This window comes from Protopterus annectens, chromosome 4.part0, assembly GCF_019279795.1.
Source record: "Protopterus annectens isolate FY-2018-M chromosome 4.part0, PAN1.0, whole genome shotgun sequence".
In the NCBI taxonomy this organism is placed as follows: Eukaryota; Metazoa; Chordata; order Ceratodontiformes; family Protopteridae; genus Protopterus; species Protopterus annectens.
Window position 1 is genome coordinate 1814936675 of NC_056733.1, and position 23639 is coordinate 1814960313.

The following is a 23639-nucleotide window of genomic DNA, read 5'->3' on the forward strand; positions in this document are numbered from 1 at the left end:
CACCTAAATTAAGGAGAAACCAATGAGGCAGGAAGCATTTAGTGAGTTGACGTATGAAGATACTTTGGAGCCTCCCAGAGGAAACCACTACAAAGGTTCCAGTTGTAGCTATACAGCAAGGGAAAGAACAGGAAACTGTGGCATCTGTGATGCAGTCAATGTTGTGGAGTGATAGTTCCTATATGCAAGAGCAACAGATGACACAGGGTGAAAGTGAAAGAATGTGGCCTAGGAAGAAGCTCTGGAACTTTCTATAGAATGCCTGCAGGAAATGGCGAACAAAGAATCTTCCCTCAGTTTAGAAGAAAAAGATCTAAGAGAAGAGTTGCTTGATTTAATAGGGATGGCTAGACATATTAAGATCAATGAATGAAAGAAATACACTGCAGAAGGTCAATAAAACCCAAAAAGCTAGAAGACTGATAAAACAAATGAACAGAGTAATTAAGACTGTCCATAGAGATTCATGTGATATAACAGAATTAATAGGATAACATTACTGTACAGCCAAATTAATAACAGATAAAGCCCTACTACAAGAACGCAGGGTAGTAAGGGGAAAGGATGTGGAGAAATTGAATACCATCATGGAAGAATCAAATAAAGAAAAATAAAATGCAATTAAGACAAGAAGTGTCACTATTAGAAGAGTATAGAAGAGGGAACAGATCAACAAAAATGCTCAGAAAGATAGACGTGATAAAAGCAATGCAGAGTACTATAACGGATTAGGATTTATCATGCACTGTCACAAATAATAAACTAAAAATATCAGCACAGGCAGAAAAACTTAGAATATACACAGATAAATATAAAGGAAAAGTATAAAATAAGTGCTTTATTGATGAACCCAAAAAGTTTTATAGAGAATTGGGAAACAAGATAAATGGAATTGAAAGAGCACCAAAAAGAATAAATAGATATATTTTGGAGAAATATTTATGAAGATTCTGTGGAATGTAACAAAGATGCTAAATGGATGGAAGAAGTAAAAGAAAGAATAAGAAGTTCAGATGCACAGGATATTAAATGGGATGAAGTAACGGCCAGAGAGATTGAAACAAAATTAAGAAAAGCCTATAACTGGAAAACTCCAGGCCCAGATGCAGTACCTAACTTCTGGTTTAAAGTATTAACTTCTTTGCACGAAGATTTAGCCATGAGTAAGAACTATTTATATGCGCACCCTGAACAGACACCAGCCTGGCTAACAACGGAAAAAACAATGCTCCTACTTAAGAGTGAACCTGCAAGCTACCCTAAAAAGTATAGAGCAATAGCTTGCCTTCTGGTGACATATAAACTATACACTGGAGTTGATGTCTACAGAGTTTATAGTTATTTAGAAGAAAGCTCGATTATGGCAATAGAACAAAAGGGTAATAAAAGAAAGTCACGTGGAACAAAGCATCATTTGTTGTTAAATAAAGTCATAATGGATAACTGTAAAAAGGGGAAGAATCTAAGTATGGCATGATGGATTGACTACAAAAAAGCATTTGACAGTATCCCACATTCATGGATAAAAGAGAGCTTAAAATGTGTAAGATACAATCTACACTGATAAACTACATCATAGCAACCATGAAATAGTGGCAAACCACTTTCCAGTTAAGCCATGATAAAGGACAAATTATTATTCCAGTGTTAAAAATCCAAAGGGGGATATTCCAGGGTGACTTTCTGTCACCGCTGCTCTTTTGCCTTCCCCTTAACCTATTAAGCTGTCTGCTTAACAGATTAGGTCATGGCTATAATTTAGCTCCCAGAAAGCAAAAAGTGTAAAAGACTTCACATCTTCTCTTTGTCAATTATGTAAAATTGTATAGTGCATCAGATTAGGAACTGAAAGCACAACTGCAAGTGGCCAAAACATTTTCAGATTATATAAGAATGTCATTTGGTCTTGATAAATGTGCAAAAGCAACCTTTAAAGCAGGAAAGCTGCAGCACCAAAAAAACATCAGATTGGGACAAGAATATGATATTAATAACTTGAGCAAGAGGGAGTGTATAAATATTTAGGAATTGATGAAGGATCAACAATAAAACATGAACAAATGCAAATAAAACAAAGTAAGGAATATTTTAGAAGACTTAAATTAATCCTGAAAGCAGCATTGATATCTAGGAACAAAGCTATAAACCAGTTTGCTCTTCCTGTCCTAACTTACAGTTTTGGAGTGTTTGACTGGCCCCAACATGTGTTGGATAGATTAGACAGGAAAACAAGAAGCATGCTTCATGCTCACCAAATGATTTATAAAAATCAGTCCGTACCAAGTTTATATATTCCCCATTCTGAAGGAGGTATGGGCCCCCTTGACATTGATTACATATATAGATCTGCAATCATGGGACTGCATACATATCTGCTGACCTCACAAGACCCAAACATAGTGAAAGTTTTGAAACATGAGGAGAATAAATCTAAGATGACTTATCTGCTTAGTCTAGCAGAAGCATATCAGCATCAAGCAGGAATGGAAATCAAACCACAGGCAGCAACTGAATGTACCAAAAACAAAGGAAAGAATATAAGGTGAAGGAACAGATGAGATGGCAAGAAATGTGGAAAATGCATAAATATAATTGCAAGTATAGAAATCTCCTGGAACAACCTCATGTTGATCAAGATCAAACACAGGAATGGTTAAGGTGAGGCAAATTCAAATCAAAGGAAGAAAGGTTAATACTGGTGGCCCAAGATAGTGGACTATATACACACTGGTTTACAAAGTCCGTTGAACACGTGGGAGGAACAGAGAAATGTAGGTTTTGTAAAACAGAATTGGAAACAGTTGCACACCTTGTTGCTGGTTGTGACATACTAATGGCAGAAGGACTGTACACTGAAAGGCATAACAATGTGGCAAGACTGTTGCACTCGGGATTGTGCAAACATTATAATACTGAAGTAGCTGAAAAACACTGAAAATATGAGCCACAAAGCATCATAGAAAATGATGACGTCTACATCACATGAGATCACCTATTAACAACAGTTCAAAAGATAGATGCAAGAAAACCAGATATAGTGGCCCATGAAAAGAAGACAAAAGTAGCATTGATCATTGGCATCACTACACCCAGTGACTACAATGTCTTACATACAGAGAGGCACAAAGTCATAAAATATCAGGATTTGCAGGCAGAAATGAGAGCAATGTGGAAGAATGATACCCAGACAGTTCCAATAGTAGAAGGAGCAAGGGGTCTTATAAAAAAAGAATCTACAATCATATTTAGATATGTTACTGATACATGTAACTCCATATGAATTGCAGAAGGAGTCATTACTGGGCACATTGTGGGTGCTGTGAAAAGCACTTCTGGTTGACTTCAAAGATTGAAACAATATTAACGTTATGAACTTTAATCACACTTTGACTTAGGAATGGGGTCCATTCATGTCATGGTATTAGAAACCCAAAAGATTTAGAGAAATTAAAAAAAATAAAATGCCCTCTTTGGTATGTACCTGGCCAAACACATGCAGTAACTAGAATGTCCATAAATTTTCCTTACAAAAAGAATACAGGGAGTAAACACAGTGTCCTATGCTGATTGCCTCAAAGTCCTGTCTCTTTATTAGGTATCACACCAGCTTCTGAGAGGTGATCTTTGCCTGGCATGCATGGAATCCCTGAACTCTGTTTTCATGAACCTTTTGCATAACTGCAAAATAAACATTATCAGAACTACTAGAGTAAAAGACTTAAATTTTGCTTGTGACATAAATAGGACATGTTGGAGAAACAGAGACAAATTACCCATTATATAAATCAAATTTGTGAGTCATATTTGGGTAGCATGGCTGGGCTTATAAGGGCCCTGGTGGTTGTTTAGACTAGTATACACTTACAAATTTATGAACTCATGTCTGTACTCCTACAGGTTACTGAGAGGTGACCTATGTCTGTATGCCTGATATATGAGGCATCCTCATATCCAACTCTGATGCATCTCTTGTACATCCACAAAACAAACAGCACCAGGAACACTAGAGCCAAGCACCTGAACTTTGCCTGTGACAGAAATAGACTGTGCTGGAGAGGCTGATATGTGTCTCAAATAAACGTCAGACTATGGAATAAGCTCTCCAGCCACATGAAGCAGAGTTCATCTCTGACCCTATTCAAATAAAAAAAATCGATCATTGGATAGGAAATTGCAAATTCACCTCTGGTCTGTTCCCCATGTGTCTGATGGGCAGAGGTTGACAGTAAGTAAATTATTCCGCAACTAACATACTCCACCCAGATAATCTTTATCTACCTCCTTGCTAACATACCCCACCATACAGGTGTCCAAGGTACTCAGGGGAAAAAACTGGGTTGGGTTGCACAGCTAGGCTTATAATGACTTTGATGGTCATTAGCCTAGTATAAACCTATGATCATATTGATTGTGCATTTACCACAACAATGGGTTATCACTGAAGCAGTTATGATGCCAGCCCCTCAGAACACAGCACACATCCTTGTAGTGATACACAGATAACTAACATAGCCATTATTAGCACATATCCCCAAAATGCCATCACAATGGTGGAATAAGAATCCAGATAAATGAATTATGTGGACACAAGACAGGGCATCTAACATAATATGGAATGTAACTCATGAGACAATGAAATAGAATAATAAGGACAGCATTTAATGCCTGCTAATGTCACTGGCAGGTTTCAGAGCACTTTTGAAATACCGAGAGCACAGGTGAGTAGAATAACAAGTTGTTACGGTATTTAATATTTGCTACCTGGCAGTCAAAATGCACATTCGTGGGGGCATAGCCAAGAAGGTGAGCAGTTAACACCACTGTTTTTTAGCTTTGCTTCATTTTAACATCTCTGACAGGATGTTTACTAAACAACTCAAATATAGAGTTTCAAACCTTGATGGATTTGCAGTTGAACACCTGCTGAATTATTTAATACAAAAATATCAAGTTTGAAACTCTTTTAATCACTTTTTCTGTCAAGAAAACTAGAAAGAACTAATTGCCTCAGAATGAGCCACTCTAAGCCCAGTGTACAGGACAGTACTATGTGGAGAGGAAAGTACTATAAAAAAGACATACAGACTATACTAAGTAACATCAGTGAGTTATCTGTAAAGTTAGATCAATTAGAAAGCAAAATGGACAACTTTAAAGAATGTAAAAAACTATTTGAAATGCTGAATGAATCTCTTAAATAACAATCATCACAAATCTCAATTATAGAAGAGGCAATCTCTGATTTTGATGGAAGACTACTTGAAAATGAGAAAAACACTGAATTTCTTCTGAAACAAAACAATATATTCTGGGATAGACTAAAGACTTAGAGAACAGATCCTGAAGGAATAATATCAGGATTTATGGGATTCCCGAAAAAGAAGAGGGAGACTGTGATCCAGTTCCTTAATACCTGGCTTTGTAAAACTTTGAACCTGCCTGAAGCTATTTCCTTTGTCTTCAAAAGGGCACATAGATCACTTTCGAACTCATCTTTAAAAAAAACAAAATACCTTCACCAAGGTCAGTGATCATAAGGGTTTTCTCAAGTCAAGATAAGGATTTAGTCTTGAAAGCTGCATGGACTAATTATCCAGTTTTATCCAGTTAAAATGACTATTCTACATTAGTGATGCCCAAGAGAAAAGCATGTGTCACTTGTTAAAAGCTTAAAGAACAACAATATTAAAACAAAAATCTTGCTTCCAGCAAAAATATGGATTCACCTTCCAGTAGGAAAGAAGATTTTTAACACCTTGGAAAATGCAATGGACTTTATACAGAAAAATAAAATCCTAGAAAAAAAAAACAGAAGAAATGAGCTGGAACCTATCAACTTCTTTGAAGAGAAATGCAACAAGAGATTGTTAATAAAAGACAAAAACAGTAAAAAACTGAAGGACAGATGAAAATCAATGTATTTCATAGTTGTGAAGTTTTATAAATTTAAATAAGTGCTTGAATACTTATGAACAGGTGCTGCATATTACTTTTTACAATGCAAATCATTTCTTTCTTTCTTTCTTTCTTTCTTTCTTTCTTTCTTTCTTTCTTTCTTTCTTTCTTTCCCTACTTCAAAAATGGTTACAAGTTCCCTTTCCAAAATGTTAGTTTGATTCTTTTAGCTATATATGAAATTAAAGACACTTATTTTCACTTAGAGTTTAAAATGTTAAACTATGCATCTTATTAAAAGTTAATCATTATAATGATGAAACGTATATTAGGTGGCACATTTTCTGATATATTGGCATAGTTGAGTAATCTACTAGTAAACATAATACAAGATGCAACAAATAACTCTAAAGAGACATGTTAAGTTACATTCTACTTCCTTAAAAAGGTCCAGTAGTGTGCTACTGATAGTATATTTGACATACAATAGCATCCAGGAAAGACATGCTATATTATAAACAAAGTATAAAAATATAGATTTTAAATATATAAAAGTTTCTATTGGAATGATATCAAATAATTAGAGTAAAACACTCATAATTTTACAAGTTAAAACTGGGTCACACATAACTATAATTTTTAATGCAAGTTTATATGCTATGTCACCTTTAAAAAATGACAATCTGCTTTTTATTAAACATGTCATACAAATAGTGCTTGCTGAATCATTAAATGTTATTCCTTTGACTGCAATATTTTTTTAGTTGTCGGGATACTTTGAGATGTTTTTATTGGTTTGGAGGGGGTTGAGGCATTAATGTGTGGTTTTTGAGGTGGTTTGGATTCACTTGTGAGAGTTTTTGTGTGAATTGCAACTGATGGATTGTTCCTTTTTCAAGCCCTTGTCATGGAAACCAAGTTGAAACACTTTAGAGTTGTGAGTACTTTTGTGATGCTATGGGAATTCTAAAATTCTAAGAAATGTCCACATTATTTCTTCCTGACTAAAAGTAAATAATCATAATATTTTGAATCATGTGCTAATATGTCAGAGAATACAAGCTAGATAATAAACAAAAGACAATGAAATGCATTCCAAACCATCAGTTATTAGATAGTTCTGATTGCTTGTTACTGAAAATATACTTGACATGCAATAGCACCCAGGAAAGTAATAGTATGCTACAAAGTATAAAAATATAGTTTCTTACATATATAAAAGTTATTATTGGAATGTTATCAAATAATTAGAGAAACATTCACACTTTTACAAGTTAAACCTGGATCACACATAACTGCCATTTCTTTAATGCAAGTTTATATGATATGTCTCCTTTAAAAAACTGACAATAGGCTTTAAATTAAATATCTCATGCAAATAGTGCTTACTGAATAATTAAATGTTGTTTCTTTAAATACAATAGCTTTTTGGTAATAAACATACTTTGAAATATGTTTTGTTGTTTTTTTAGTGGTTTGGAAGGGTTTGAGTGATTGGTGGATAAAGTAGAGATGACTTGGATTCACTTGTGAATGTTTTTGTGTGAATTGTAAGCTGATAAACTGTTCATTTGCAAGCCCTTGCCATGAGGACCAACTTGAAGCAGCTTCACTAGAATCATGAGCACTTTTGTGATGTTACAGGAGTTCACAAATTCTAAGAACTGTCCAGGTTACTTCTTCCTGTCTAAAAGTGAATAATCATAATATTTTGAATCATATGCTAAGATGTCAATGAATAGAAGTTAGATAACAAGCAAAAGACAGTGAACTGCATTCTAAACCACTGTCAGTTTCTAAATTGTTCTGAATGCTTACAGTATACCAAAAGGATAGTATATATAGTAGCCTACAGAATGATACTTCTGATAAAACATTTAGGATTGTGTTTTTCTGTTATTGTCTCTTTATAATGATAACAAAACTTATTATCTCAGAACAATTTATTATGGAAAATTTGAATCTTAAAAGGGATGATTTTTCAGATGTTTGTTCAGATACTATTAGGCATAACATTTAAGGAAAAATAGGACTGATTTTAACAGTAGTACTAGATTAAAGAGTATCAAATATACAAGGGTAAATATAAATGTTTTATTATATAACACTACACTAGGATTATAGCTAAAATATAAAACCCAGAAATACAGCAATAGTACAAGTCATAGTATACAAACAGAAATATAAAGAGATCAGAATAAGTAAATATGTATATAGTTAAAAATATATAAATATGTCTACAAGGGTGGGAGGTTAGCATAGTGGTCAAGGTGTTCACCTTATAGGCACAGGCACAAAGTGCAGGGTTTGATTCTCATGTGGTGTAACTGACTGGGCTTGGAATGGCCCACAAGGAGAGTTAGCCTAGTACTAATTTATGAACTTATGATCCTATGAACAACTTTACACAGAGTAACTAAAATAGAAAAAATATTAAATCATCTGACCTATGAATTAATAAATATAAAAATAACAAGTGACATCCTCCTTATAGTAGACCAGGGAGATAATGTGAGGTGCAGGGAAAGATAATTGTAGAATTATTCAGTTCGGTCAACTTATAATAAAGATTCTGAATACCTGTTTAACTTTTCTTATTCATAATAACTCACTAACAAGCTTTTTTTAAGAGAATGCATACTAAAAATATGAGACACATTAATATGAATCAGAATCATGAACTAACCTTTGTTAGTCTAATGGAGAGTTTGAGAGGTAGTTTGTTCATATTTTTCAACAAACTAGAAATACTTTATTGCATGTAGAATGTTTTAGGATGATATCATTAGGTATGTTTTTAATTGTTTCAAAACTTTTGTCCATAGCTGAAGATTTCATATTGTTATATAGAAAGTATATAATAAGTTATGTACATAAATGCTATTTCATTATACTTTTGTTTTTTTTTAGAAAATAAAATAGAAAAAATATAAAATCATCTGACCTATAAATTAATAACTATAAAAATAACAACTGACTTCCTCCCTGTAGTAGACCAGGGAGATAATGCGAGGCAGAGGGGAAGATGATTGTAGAGTTATTCAGTTTGGTCAATTTATAATAAAGATTCTGAACACCTGTTTAATTTTTCTTATTCATAATAACTCACTAACTTCCATGGTAGAATGTTTTAGGGTTAAATCATTAGGTATTTTTTTCATTTGTTTCAAAAGTTTTGTCCATAGCTGAATATTTCATATTGTTATATATGAAGTATATAATAAGTTCTGTACATAAATGCAATTTCATATTTGTGTTTTCTATCTCTTATATAAATGTCTGATTTTAAATGCATATCTATTAATATTAATGGATTGAATAATCCAATAAAGAGGGGGAATCTATTCAAATACTTGCAATTACATAAAGCTCAAATAGTATTTCTACAGGAAACACATTTACTTAATAAATAAGTAAATAAACGTTCATTAAATAATTATTTGGTTTTAGCAGGTTCTGGCTTTCAAGCTAAAATAAGAGGCACCCTCATTTTATGAAAAAACTCACCAATAATGCCTAAAGTAAAAGATACCTATGTTGATAAAAGTTATATGTTCAGCATTGTTATAATTGAGTGGAACATTGGTAAACTCTTATTGCATTCCAGGGGTTGGAGCTAAAGATGCAACAAATTACTTAAAAGCTATAGCCTATTACATGAAATGTGAAGTCATAATGGCTGGTGATTTTAATTATATTTTATCAGACAAAGATTCCACTGCAGATAGAAAGTTGAGAATCACATCTTCAGTCATACACTTAATGAATTTAAAGGATATATATGAGCTAAGGAAAACAAACTCACTTCAATTTACCCATTATTCATATAAGTATGGAATACAATCAGATAGTGGTAAAATTTTTCTCTTGAGCAATCTGTTATCACATATCAGAGAAGTTTCAATAGTTTCAGTTACATTATTGGACCATAATGCTATAATCTTTAATATTATTTTATAAACTGACAATCTAGTACATCACAGGAAATTACCAGTATGCATTCTTAAAATAAATGAATTCAGGGATCGATATGTTAAAGAGATCAAAAGTTTTCTATAAATAAACATGAATGGTAGAGCAACTGACATTGTCCTGTGGAATTCACTAAATGTTTATTTAAATAGAAGAGTTACAAGCCAGTATATTAGTAAAACAAGAGAATGGAAGAAAGAATTGAATACACTACAGGCCAAAATAGACACACTAAAGTTAAACCTAAAACCAATGACATTATCAGTCAGTCTGAACTTAAAAATTTAAATACAAATCATGTTGAAATAAACTTTTAATAAACCTGGAAAAACTTAAACTTCAGGCATATTCGGTAAACCCTTTAAGCTTGCATAAACTTGCTCTTAGAGCAAAGAAAATGAATAAACTATATCATATCAAAGAAATGACAACACATATAAGTAATAAAAAAACTAAGTAGAATTGATATTAAAGCTGTTCTTGAGGGCTTTGAAATATTTTATGAAAATATAAGTAATAATAAAAATAACCTAGATAACAATGGTATAATTGAAATTTATATGAGGGAAAATATAAATAATAAATTAACCAGTGAACAAATAAAAAAACAGAAATAAAAGATGAAATAAAAAAGTAAAAAAATAATAAGGCACTGGACTTAGATGGTCTTATACCAGAACTATATCAAATACTACCAGATGATGCAGTTAAAATACTAGATAAGATCTATAGCAAAATAAAAGCAACTGATGAAGTCCCCCATCATGGAAATATTCCCTTATATTACCTATTTTAAAACAAGATAAAGATCCTAAAATGTGTTCATCATACAGACCCATTTCACTTTTAAATGTGGACTATAGGATGTTTATGCCCATTTTAGCTAACATAATTAATCTACTTATACCTACACTAATTAATAATAATCAAATGGGTTTATTTTAAATAGACAAGTACAGGATAATATAATAAGAATACATACATTAATATATATTCCAACCAATAAAAACTCCTATATATTTAACAATCAACTAAAAGCATTAACAAGACAATTAAAATTTAAAAGCATAGATACAAATTGTCATCTTACTAAGTTCCTTGCATGTTAAACTTGTTTTATGGAAGCCTTATCATTGATCCCCTTCACCATTGTAGCTCTCATCCTAATTATCCATTCTAATTCAGCTACTTCTGTCCTATTGGTAACATCCCCTCTCCTTTCATTATTTCTAACTGTTTCTATAGCCATACATTTAAATGTATATATACTATCATACCTGGCTACATGTTTAACCAATGCATTATTATCTGCCCTCTGTGTATATCATAAATGTGTTTTCTCATCCTTTGCTTTAACATATGGTTGGTTTTGCCTATATAGTATGAAGAACATAGTATACGGTGCGCCAGATAAACAAGGTTGCTAGTTTTACAGTCAGCAAATACTCCAAATTCTATTATCTTCCCTGTGTCAGGATGAACAAAAGTGCTACTGCTATCAATATACTGACAAAAATTACAGTTGGAACGGGGAAAAGTACCTCTGTTCCTATTATAGGAATTATCTGATGAGTCCCTGGGGTGACATAATAACCTTTTTAAAGATTTTTTTATTTTTATAGGCAAAGGTGGGGTTGTCTCCCACAATCTGTCTAATTCCATCTTCAGTGCATAATACTGCCCACTTCTTCCTATAAATTTCTTACATGAGATTCACATTACTTGAGTAGGTAATGGGTATTCTCATTAACCTAGGGGCAGCTTGTTCCTGCCCTGATGGTGCCATTTCCCTCTGTTCTGAAAAATAAGGCTTTCCTATAGTCTCCTGTAGTCTTGGGACCATAGACAGCCCATCATTAACTTCATCTTCCTTATATCCTCGATACAAAACTTTATTCTTCAGACCTGCTAACTCCCCATCCAGGCTACTTTCATTTGTAGTCAACCTAGAGGTTCTTAGCCCCTGTCCTTTTATGATATTTTTAAATATATGTCTTGGATGCATACTATGCCTATGAAGGTAACTGTTTCTGTAACATCCTTTCCTATATATTTGTGTGTTAAAATTGCCCCCCAGGTCCTGATTAATCCTTACGTCCAAGAAGTCTATTTTGTCATAAGCCTTATTCATAGTAAATTTCAAAAAGTTATTAATATTATGAATGAACTGTTGTATAGTTGCAGTGTCACCCTCCCATAGAAGGAAGAGGTCATCTACAAACCTCAGATAAAATGCTATAATCCTCAAGTTTCAAAACCTAATAGGTGATGCTTCTCCCATCGAGCCATGACAATGTTGGCATAGCTATTGGCACACAAGGTGCTCATAGCTACCCCATCTAATTGTCTGTATAATGTATGTTCAAACAAAATAATATTATTCTCTAGTATGAGTTCCACCAATAGAAATAGTAAATCTATAAACTTGGGGTCCAGCTGTACATCATTCATTAAATATTGTCTAAGCATATCTACTCCTTGTTCATTAGGTATGACTGTGAATAGGGATTGGACATCCAGTGTCACTAATAAATACCTGTCCCTACACTCCCTAGAATTTAGGAATTGGTACAAGTCTCCCAGAAACTATTTTGTATCACATAACATATACCTATTTCTACTTAGCACAGGTTTAAGATGTTTTTCCACAAATAATGAAAGATGTTCAGTGCACAATCCCCTCCCTGTGACTATAGGTCACATGGGTGGTAGTGTGGGGTGCTTATGTATTTTTGGAGTTCCCTGGATAATGGGTATAAGAGGTTCCTTGACTAAAAAATATTCAAATAGCTCTTGTGTTATAATGCGACATTGTAAACAGTCATAAATAGTGTCATTAATGTTCATAATACAAATACCAAACGAACATACAGTCTACCTCGGTTCAATAAAGGCAGTCCTCCTGAAACAAGTGGGTACCACCAATGATTCCAGATCAAGTAACAAAGGTAATATAAAAAACTTTAATCCAAAAGCAAAGACACAGGATTTAGCGCTTTCGTCTCCACACCGGAGACCTCTTCAGAATCAGTTAATACATGTTGACATCACTAATTTATAACAGTATGAATTAATGCTAGTGCAAATTGAACATAATTAAATGTAATGAAAACAGTGAAAACAGTATGATCAATTTCTGATGAATCAAAAGCTACCTTAAAGTAAAAATATTATAAAATTAATTATTTGGGTATGTTCAAATATGTTACAGGTCTATTGTGAAAATATATAGTAAAGTAAAATATTGTAAATAATAAAGTGAAATTAATAATATGCGGATAAATAAAGAATAAACATAATACATTCCCTATGTCAGAAACAATGTATATATCATAAGTACTGTTGCATTGATGTAAATAAGACATATATAAATGTATATATATAACATAGAGCCATAAAAATAATAAATTGTATGCTCAGTAATAAAATCTAAAAAATCTAAAAATATATATACATCTAGTACAGCACTATGAAATAGTAACCCGCCAAGATACATATAATATATTAATATGTAAAAAAATATATAGAAAAATATATAACTCTACAAGGTGTATATATAAATATGAATATAAAATATAAATATGTATGAAAACTAAGTCATTGATGTAATACACAGCATTGGAAAATTAAAAAATAAAAATATAAAAATATGTATAAGTACAAGATTCATCAAATATATCAAAATAGTGTCAAAAGTATATATGTATCTTGTACATCTTTATATTGTTTCATTATTTAATTGCTTGTTATTTCGTATAATGAACCCTTTGTAATGACCATAAGTGTGATTACTTGTTCATAATAGCATAGATTGTACTTCTTTTAGGATCTTGAGACAATAATTTTAGAGCTGGTGTAATAGATATGTGATCATTTAAGCCCTTCCCATTGCATGCATCTAATTTCAACTGCCAAATCATTTCTCTATACCCAAGTTTTGTCTCCCAATCCCCCCCCTCTTTCAAAAGGTTCTACTATCTCCAACACCCAAAATTTAAAATTAGCTTCAAAGCATGTAAGTGAATGTCTATATAGAGCATTATTTTCATTTTTACGATTAATGTCCCTAATATGTTCATAAATCCGTCTCCTTAGGTGTCTTCCTGTTTTACCCACATAAAAACTCCAACACGATTTACAGTAGGCTAAATATACAACTCCCTTGGTATAACAGATGCTATATTTCTTTGCCCTTAATGTTGTTCTTAAACTGGGGACTCTTAGTTCTTTTTCCCCTGCAATAAAAGGACATTGGGGGCATCTACCACACCTAAAAGTACCTCTTTTATTACAAGCATTGTTAAAAACTGTTTTATCTGTTTTTACTTCTTTATTCTTTTCCATATATGTATATGTATGTATATATTCCATATATTCCAATGTTCATAATACATTTATCTAGTTGTCCCATATCTATCTTTTCATATACATTCACATTATTTAACATAGCTTCCATTGTTTGTTTACAATAACTTCTATCCATAACAACCAAGGGACCTCCTTTGTCAGCAGGCCTAATTATTAATTGCATAACATGCGGTAAATTGCTTAGTGCTTCACTCTCTTCTCTATCCAAGTTAACAAACCTTTTTCCCAGCCACTCTGTTATCATATCATTTGTAAAGTTCCTTTTCACACATTGTCTCAAAAGTTTCTATTGTGGCATTATTTTTAAGAATAAAACTGCTTTTTTATGAAACACAGCATTATCCTGCTTTTCATCCAGTTTAGAGTTAAACACACATTTTAACATACTATTACGTGTGAAAGTCTTAAGTTCAATTATATTTTCAGAAACAGTCATTGTGCTTGATGGTATAAATGTCATACCTCTATTTACCTGTACAAAAATACTCTGTTAATAGAGAAACTATACAACTGCCCCAATTCAAAAATGCAGAACTCCTCATATCCAAACTACAGATTAACCACAACAAATGCCTGTACATCGTCTGTGCCTACATTCCACCAGGTAACAATATAACTACCCTATAGGATATCCTCTATTGGCTATCCACTACCTACCCCCAAGAAACCATAGTTCTTGGTGACTTTAATACCGATTGGCACTCCTGCTCCTCCAAATCCCCCCTCACACCTATAAACTTATCTGGGTTTAAGCAGACTATAACCTCTCCCACTAGGATCAATAAACTAACCAATAGGGAAAGTATCCTAGACTGCATTTTAGACAATAACCAACCCCAACTGTACACAGCTGGGACTCTCCCTGATGACCTTAGTGATCATCTACTAACCTATGTCATAAAACCCATAAAACACAAGGCAGGCACCCCCCCCCCCACCAGACCAAATACAAAACACTTAGAAACAGGAAGAACTTCAACCCTGCTATTTTCTTAAATGAATTAAAGGCAGTTGACTGGTCAAAACTAAAAAAATCTATCATTAGAACAGGCCATAGCATATTTGAACACTAAATTTCTAAGTATCCTTGATTCCCATGCTCCAGCACGTACTATAAAAAAAATACAAACCCAGCACCATGGCTCACAAAGTAGACCAAGTCAAAAATCAAAACTAGAAACAGAACCTGGGCCTGCTGGCTGTCAACTAAAGCCTCACTTGACCATTTAAAATACCGCCAGCTCAGGAATGAAACAAAAAAAATATCTATCCTACTAGATAAAAAAAGCTACTACCAAAACCTTCTAAATAAACATCAAAACAACCCTCAAAAGTTTTGGGCAGGTTTAAATCAGCTTCTTCATCCAGGTCAGTCTACCACCCCAACCCCTGCAAACCTCACCCATAATTCCCCAGAGACCATAGTGGGCACCTATAATAGCTTTTTCACTGAAACAAAACAATCCCTAGCAAATCAACTAACCCCCACAAATTTCAACCCCAGCTCCAATCTGCCCAGTAACCACCCCCAATTTAGCTTCCAACTCATCTCCACCACCTTTATCAAAACACTGTTAAAAAAACTAAAACCTAGTACCCTTTCTGCCAACACCAAAAAAAATCCAAGGTAAGAAGAACGCAAGACAAACCAAAATAGCGTAACAAAATTTAATCACCGCTTTCGTCCTAAGACTTCTTCAGAATACATTGTATTCTGAAGAAGTCTTAGGACGAAAGCGGTGATTAAATAGTCAGGCTATTCCAGTAAACAAATGTAAAATAAATAAATAAATAAATAAATTTAAAAGTCTCTCTTCAGCCGCTGACAAATTTTTTGTAGAGAATATTCCGAACTAATGGTTGTTGCTCTGCTGCCATATCTTCTTTAAAGTTATCCCATTGTCATTCTCCTGAGAGGCTTTCCTTTTCATTTTCCCCCTGCTGTATGTGTGCTGCTGAAAAGATGTGTTGTTAACTGGGTAAGGCAGGCCTATTTTCAAATTAAAAACACTATTTTTGTTGGTTGTAAGGTTAGTAGAAGAAGGAGAAGAAGAGTTTAAAGTTGTTGTAGCCACACTGTTCTTACTGCGTGCTCCCCATTGGGCTCAGTCGTCTGCAATGCTTCCTTGTTGGTGTTGGTAGTAGTTGATGACATCACTGGGACTTCCTGATTAGGTACTGCTTTTATGCTTTCAGTTCTTAAAGCAGCAATGCTGTTTGTTAAAACGGCAATGTTATTCTCAGGCAAGTTAGCATTTTCTGCAGTTATGTTGTTCTTCGGCCATGAGAGCACTCTACCTGAAGAAAAGTCATGCATATCCCTATGAATTTTCTTCTTCTTAATTGCCAGTAACTGCTGTTTGAGTGATCATTTCAATTATATAATCTATTTTAGAGTCAATAATAGCCACTGGAAAATGGTCATACAACTTGGTCTGCTTTTTATTGACATTTGACATTAGTATTTGTTCTTCTGGTAAAAACTGTTCAATTAGAAGGCGCATATAATTAAAACTTGTGTCCAAGTTTAACTGTTGACATTTGGTCGACAAGTCCTTGTATGTCTCCCCATATGTAGGCATTTTTAGAATGTGTAGCCCACTGGGAACTATTTGAAGCTTTAAGCATGCCTCAAATGATACCTTTGTATCTGCAGTCTTTTCAATTTACGCAAATCATTTTCTAACTTAAACATTTCAGTTCTTAACAGTGAGGCATCATACTGACTTACTTCTTCTTGTGTTTGTTCCAAGTTCACAATTCCTGTTTCCAATAAAGGATTAACATTGGATTCTAACAATGGCTGTAGTCTCCTAGACCATGCCCTTCAACTGCCATTCGGCTCTGGTATGTAGTCCATTTCAGGTACTTGAGTAGTGCCTTCAGCTTGACTATTACTGAAAATATAATTGAAGCTGGGAAAAGGTTTGTTAACTTGGATAGAGAAGAGAGTGAAGCACTAAGTAATTTACCGCATGTTATGCAATTAATAATTAGGCCTGCTGACAAAGGAGGTCCATTGGTTATTATGGATAGAAGTTATTATAAACAAACAATGGAAGCTATGTTAAATGATGTGAATGTATATGAAAAGATAGATGTGGGGCAATTAGATAAATGCATAATGAACATCAATGACACTATTTATGACTGTTTACAATGTCGCATTATAACACAAGAGCTATTTGAATATTTTTTAGTCAAGGAACCTCTTATACCCATTATCCAGGGAACTCCAAAAATACATAAGCACCCCACACTACCACCCATGTGACCTATAGTCACAGGGAGGGGATGGTGCACTGAACATCTTTCATTATTTGTGGAAAGACATCTTAAACCTGTGCTAAGTAGAAATAGGTATATGTTATATGATACAAAATAGTTTCTGGGAGACTTGTACCAATTCCTAAATTCTAGGGAGAGTAGGGATAGGTATTTATTAGTGACACTGGATGTCCAATCCCTATTCACAGTCATACCTAATGAACAAGGAGTAGATATGCTTAGACAATATTTAATGAATGATGTACAGCTGGACCCCAAGTTTATAGATTTATTATCTCTGTTGGTGGAACTCATACTAGAGAATAATATTTTTTTGTTTGAACATACATTATACAGACAATTAGATGGGGTAGCTATGGGCACCTCATGTGCCAATAGCTACGCCAACATTGTCATGGCTCAATGGGAGAAGCAACACCTATTAGATTTTGAAACTCGAGGATTATAGCATTTTATCGTATGTTTGTAGATGACTTCTTCCTTCTATTGGAGGGGAACACTACAACTATACAACAGTTCATTCATAATATTAATAGGAGCACTAACTTCTTGAAATTTACCATGAATATGGCTTATGACACAATAGACTTTCTGCATGTAAGGATTAATCAGGACCTGGGGGGGCAATTTTTACACACAAATATATTGGAAAGGATGTTAAAGAAATAGTTACCTTCATAGGTATAGTATGCATCCAAGACATATAGTTAAAAATATCATAAAAGGACAGGGGCTAAGAACCTCTAGTTTGACTACAAATGAAAGTAGCCTGGATGGGGAGTTAGCAGGTCTGAAGAATAAAGTTTTGTATCGAGGATATAAGGAAGATGAAGTTAATGAAGGGCTGTCTATGGTCCCAAGGGTACGGGAGACTATAGGAAAGCCTGATTTTTCAGAACAGAGGGAAATGGCACCATCAGGGCAGGAACAAGCTGCCCCTAGGTTAATGAGAATACCCATTACCTACTCAAGTAATGTGACTCTCATGCAAGAAATGTATAGGAAGAAGTGGGCAGTATTATGCTCTGAAGATGGAATTAGACAGATCGTGGGAGACAACCCCACCTTTGCCTATAAAAATAAAAAATCTTTAAAAAGGTTATTATGTCACCCCAGGGACTCATCAGATAATTCCTATAATAGGAACAGAGGTACTTTTCCCCGTTCCAACTGTAATTTTTGTCAGTATATTGATAGCAGTAGCACTTTTGTTCATCCTGATACAGGGAAGACAATAGAATTTGGAGTATTTGCTGACTATAAAACTAGCAACCTTGTTTATTTGGCACACTGTGTACTATGTTCTTCATACTATATAGGCAAAACCAACCATATGTTAAAGCAAAGAATGAGAAAACACATTAATGATATACACAGAGGGCAGATAATAATGCATTGGTTAAACATGTAGCCAGGTATGATAGTACACATACATTTAAATTTATGGCTATAGAAACAGTTAGAAATAATGAAAGGAGAGGGGATGTTACCAATAGGACAGAAGTAGCTGAATTAGAATGGATAATTAGGATGAGAGCTACAATGGGAAGGGGATCAATGATGAGGCTTCCATAAAGCCAGTTTTACAGGCAAGGAACTTAGAAAGATGACAATTTGTATCTATGCTTTTAAATTTTAATTGCCTTGTTAATGCTTTTAATTGATTTTTAACTATATAGGAGTTTTTATTGGTTGGAATATATTTTAAACACCAAAGTAAAGAGATGTTGTGTTGTCTGATGAAGCAGCAAAACCTGTCGCGAAAGCGCTCACCATTAAAAGTTTTTTTTATGAATACTGGTTGTGGTTTGGTTCTATTATATTTTTGAGTACATTGGCTTTTATCATTTGGTGGAACCATTTGCCTGCACCACATTTTGTTTTCTCTTTGCTACGCACATTAATAGACTATGCAAATAAAAATAAAAATGGACTTTCTATCATTAGTTTTGATTTAGATAAGGTTTTTGACTTGGTTAATTTGTTGTACTTGTTTAAAATACTTAAAGTGTATAATTTCTCACCTGAGCTAATTGCATTAATTTCTAAGTTATACAATAACTCTTTGTGCTTATGTTAAAGTAGGTTCTTATCTTTCTAAGTCCTTTAAATTACAAAAAGGCACAAAACAGGCCTGTCAATTATCATCTTTACTTTTCGCATTAGCTATAGAACACTTTGCCAATACTATTGCATCCAATAAGAGCATTAATGGTATCAAAATAAAAAAGATTTCAAAACTAAAGATTCAACTCTTTGCTGATGATGTTTTACTAACAATCGGAAAACTGAAACAGGAATAAATGTTTCAATGCAATGAAAGATAATATATACATATACATATATAGAGAGAGATATAGACATAGATATGTATATACACACACATATACAGTATGTGTGTACTTGTGTGTGTGAGTATACATATTTATAGTATATATCTAGCTAGCTAGCTACACATATATAATATATATATATATATGTATTTATATATTTATCAGAAATATTAGCAAAAATAGAAGGTGGGTTAGAAATAAAAAAAATAAAAAATATCATAACTATTCAATAATGTAAATGTCACAGTCTTTACATAATCCACATACATTTTTAAGATTATTGACATTCACATATGAATGTGTATGGCCACAAATTAGTGTTACTTTAATGCTACGATACCCTGGCTCTCACAATTGAAAACATTCAACAAAAAGTGTAATTATTTTACAACTGGTTAATGGATAACAGTTAATTAAGCATGTATCAGTCCTGACTACATGTTATTTTAAGTTATGACTACAGCTGGTAAATATTGAATTGAAAATGCATACCAGACATATTTTCTGTTGTGCAGGATTGAACACACATCTTTCTGTCTTTTCCTAGCAACTGACTAGTTCAAAGCTGCATAAGACAATTATTTCTAAGTTTATGTGATAAACCACCCTATGCTCAGTTTATGTGCTCAGAGGCAATGCTGCCTTTCTGCACTGATTAGATTCAGCACTTCCTATTATTTAGCTCTAGATGCAGACATTTAGTTTACGTTTCTTTTCAACAAAGATTCACACATTTCTGATTACTCTCTCAACACAGGCTCAGCTTTTGTTAGTTTACAATCTGTAACATATGCATTGTTTTAGTATGTAAGACTATTGGAAGTGTTGTCTTTATATTATACCCAATGTTTTTTTAGTACTGTATTAACAATCTATTAATTATTTTCTACTTCTTTCAATTATAGCAGGATTAATATCTTACTTATACTTAATGATCAAGTAAATGCAGTGTACCACCAAGGACTAGACAGTCCACACAGCTGCATATTTTTCCACTCTGCCTGAACATCTCTGCAAAGTTTTCATGCAACAGGCACTGGTACAAGGCACACTTACTGGAGGCTCACTGTTTCCCGTGGTGAGAACTGCATTTTTCTGTTTTATAGGGATTATTACTGTGGCAAACAGGACATATGACATGTTAGTGACAACCTCTTATAATGTACCTGCTTTGACAGCACTTAAGATTGAAGTAACTGAAATAGGAGTCAGTTATCTTTTTCCTGATTTAACCCTGTTTGGTTCACTCTCCTAGAAGACTGCAGTTTATCTTAGACCTAGCAAATACAGAGCCCTTTCTTGTCTCTCTGAACACACTTATAATTGATATACCACTAGAAAGCTGAATTCATCCTGTCATGGAAAGGATAGTATGTTATCTGAATTAAGGGATATAAGGTAGATGCTCCCAGTCACAGGTTCAGCCAGATTGTCCTGCATAGCTTCAGTTATGATTACTACAGTATAATAAACATGGCAAATAGCATCTACTTATCATATCAAAGATACAATGATTTACTAATAGTTATACCTAGCCAGGGACAAGATTTAAATAAAGTGTTTGTGTTACTTAGGCACTAGCCACATAGGATAGGAATACAGCAAATAAACTACTACCTATTAGGTACCAATAGAAGTAGCTATGCAGAACAGGTATGAAAGATGACACTTATCCTGTTGTAGCATGGATGAACAGCCTCTGACATACATTTATGATCCCAACTCAAGTGAAATGACAATAATCTCTGAGTTAAAGCAGATAAATACTACATCATGTAAAGTGGAGTTAAATCTGACAAAGCTCTTTCAAGGGCAAATCTGCTCATCTATTTTTTTTCAATAAAGAAGTTTTGAGTAATAAAGAAGGTATAAATGCTGCATTACCGTGAAGTCTCATCTGAGCTTGTCTATAGTGCATGGTTCTTTTTTTCTGATGTTTTTTAGGATTCACAGCCAGCAGCTTTGTTGCTCACAACTGCCAATTTTCCCTGTGGTCTATTGTTTTTTGTCCCTCACTACAAGGATCTGTGCTTTTATATATATATATATATATATATATATATATATATATATATACATATATATATACATATATATATATATATATATATATATATATATATATATATATATATATATATGGGGAAGTGAATATGGACAAATTCTGCTTTGGTCAACATCTACTTAGTCAAAAATTTAGTTGACTTCACAGATAGTCGACAAATTATTGAAATTCCACAATTCATTGGGTAAGGAAATATGCCCTTTCTCAGAGATTATGCATTCTCAAAGACAGTATATTTAATTAGCGGGGGGGGGGGTACAGAGGGGCTTGCTCTCTACAAAAAACAATGTTTTACTTAGTTTTCTTCAAAGTTTGATTTGCATGCACCAAGACTTTTGCTCAGTTTGTGTAGTAACATGTCGATACTTGCAAAGTCGACCTTTTGTGGTCAATCTTGTGAATATCGACATTTGGTCAGTCATCCTTTTTCAGTAGATCTACACACACACACACACACACACACACACACACACACACACACACACACACACACACACACACACACACACACACACACACACACTCACACACACACACACAAACCAAAATCACATTGCTGCCAGAATGTCGAGATGCAGCTTGTATTCATGGTTTTGAGCATCGCTGTTTACAAGTGGATTGCACTACAGTGGGGATCAGGAACATTACCCTTTTCCTCACTGTAGTGCAATGTCAGAGTTAGAATATATAATTAGCAGGGGGTGTGGGATGTGCAGGAGGGATTGCACCCCTGCAAAGCATGTGTAGGTTATCTACGGAGTTAGGGGAAATATTAGAGAGTATTTACCAAATGTCGAATCTTGGTTGTTGACCTTTTGACATGTTAAATAATCAGGTTACAGTTTCCAACGTTATTTTTAATTTAATACAGTGAATGAAAAATAGCCATTCATAATTTTGATAGTAAACATATATATATATATATATATATATATATATATATATATATATATATACACATACAGCTAGATGGATGGATAGATAGATAGATAGATAGATAGATAGATAGATAGATAGATAGATAGATAGATAGATAGATAGATAGATAGATAAATATGCAATTCCAGGTCATGCTGGCATGCTGGTTACTGTTGTTACCTCAGTTATATTTCAGTTTACATTGTTTCACTTGTAGGGATGTGCTCAGGGATGGTTTATAACAGTCATAAGGTTAACACTATTACACAGAAATATGTAGTTATTGCATGATTTTGTTATTCCTCTATCTTATCCTTAAACATATTTTGTATTAGTATTTCAGGATGCATTGCTGTGTAATTAATTACATATAGCATCTAGGAATCAAACTTATGACAAAAAGAGACGTGACCTTCTGAACTCTATGTATTAATTAGTAATGCCACATGGGAACTGACATTGCAAATGTGTAAGGGGAGGACTACAGACTTGTACGTGCCTGGGAATATTCCTACATAACATAGACTTCATCTTCAGGTTTATTGGGAATTCTACAGTATATATTGTAGTAATGTGCATATGTCATCATGTCTGTCAATTCATATGTTTTTATCGTCATGTCTGTGATGTGATTCTGTTTTACTGTACTATGTATGCAGACTAAGATGGTAATTCTCAAATGAAGACCTGTGCAATATATGGCAAGCCACTAACTATTTTACTATGCACAATTTCTTATTTTATTTCTATTTCTTATTTGAGGCAAAAATGCTTTTATGTGGAATACTTTCTACTTGCAT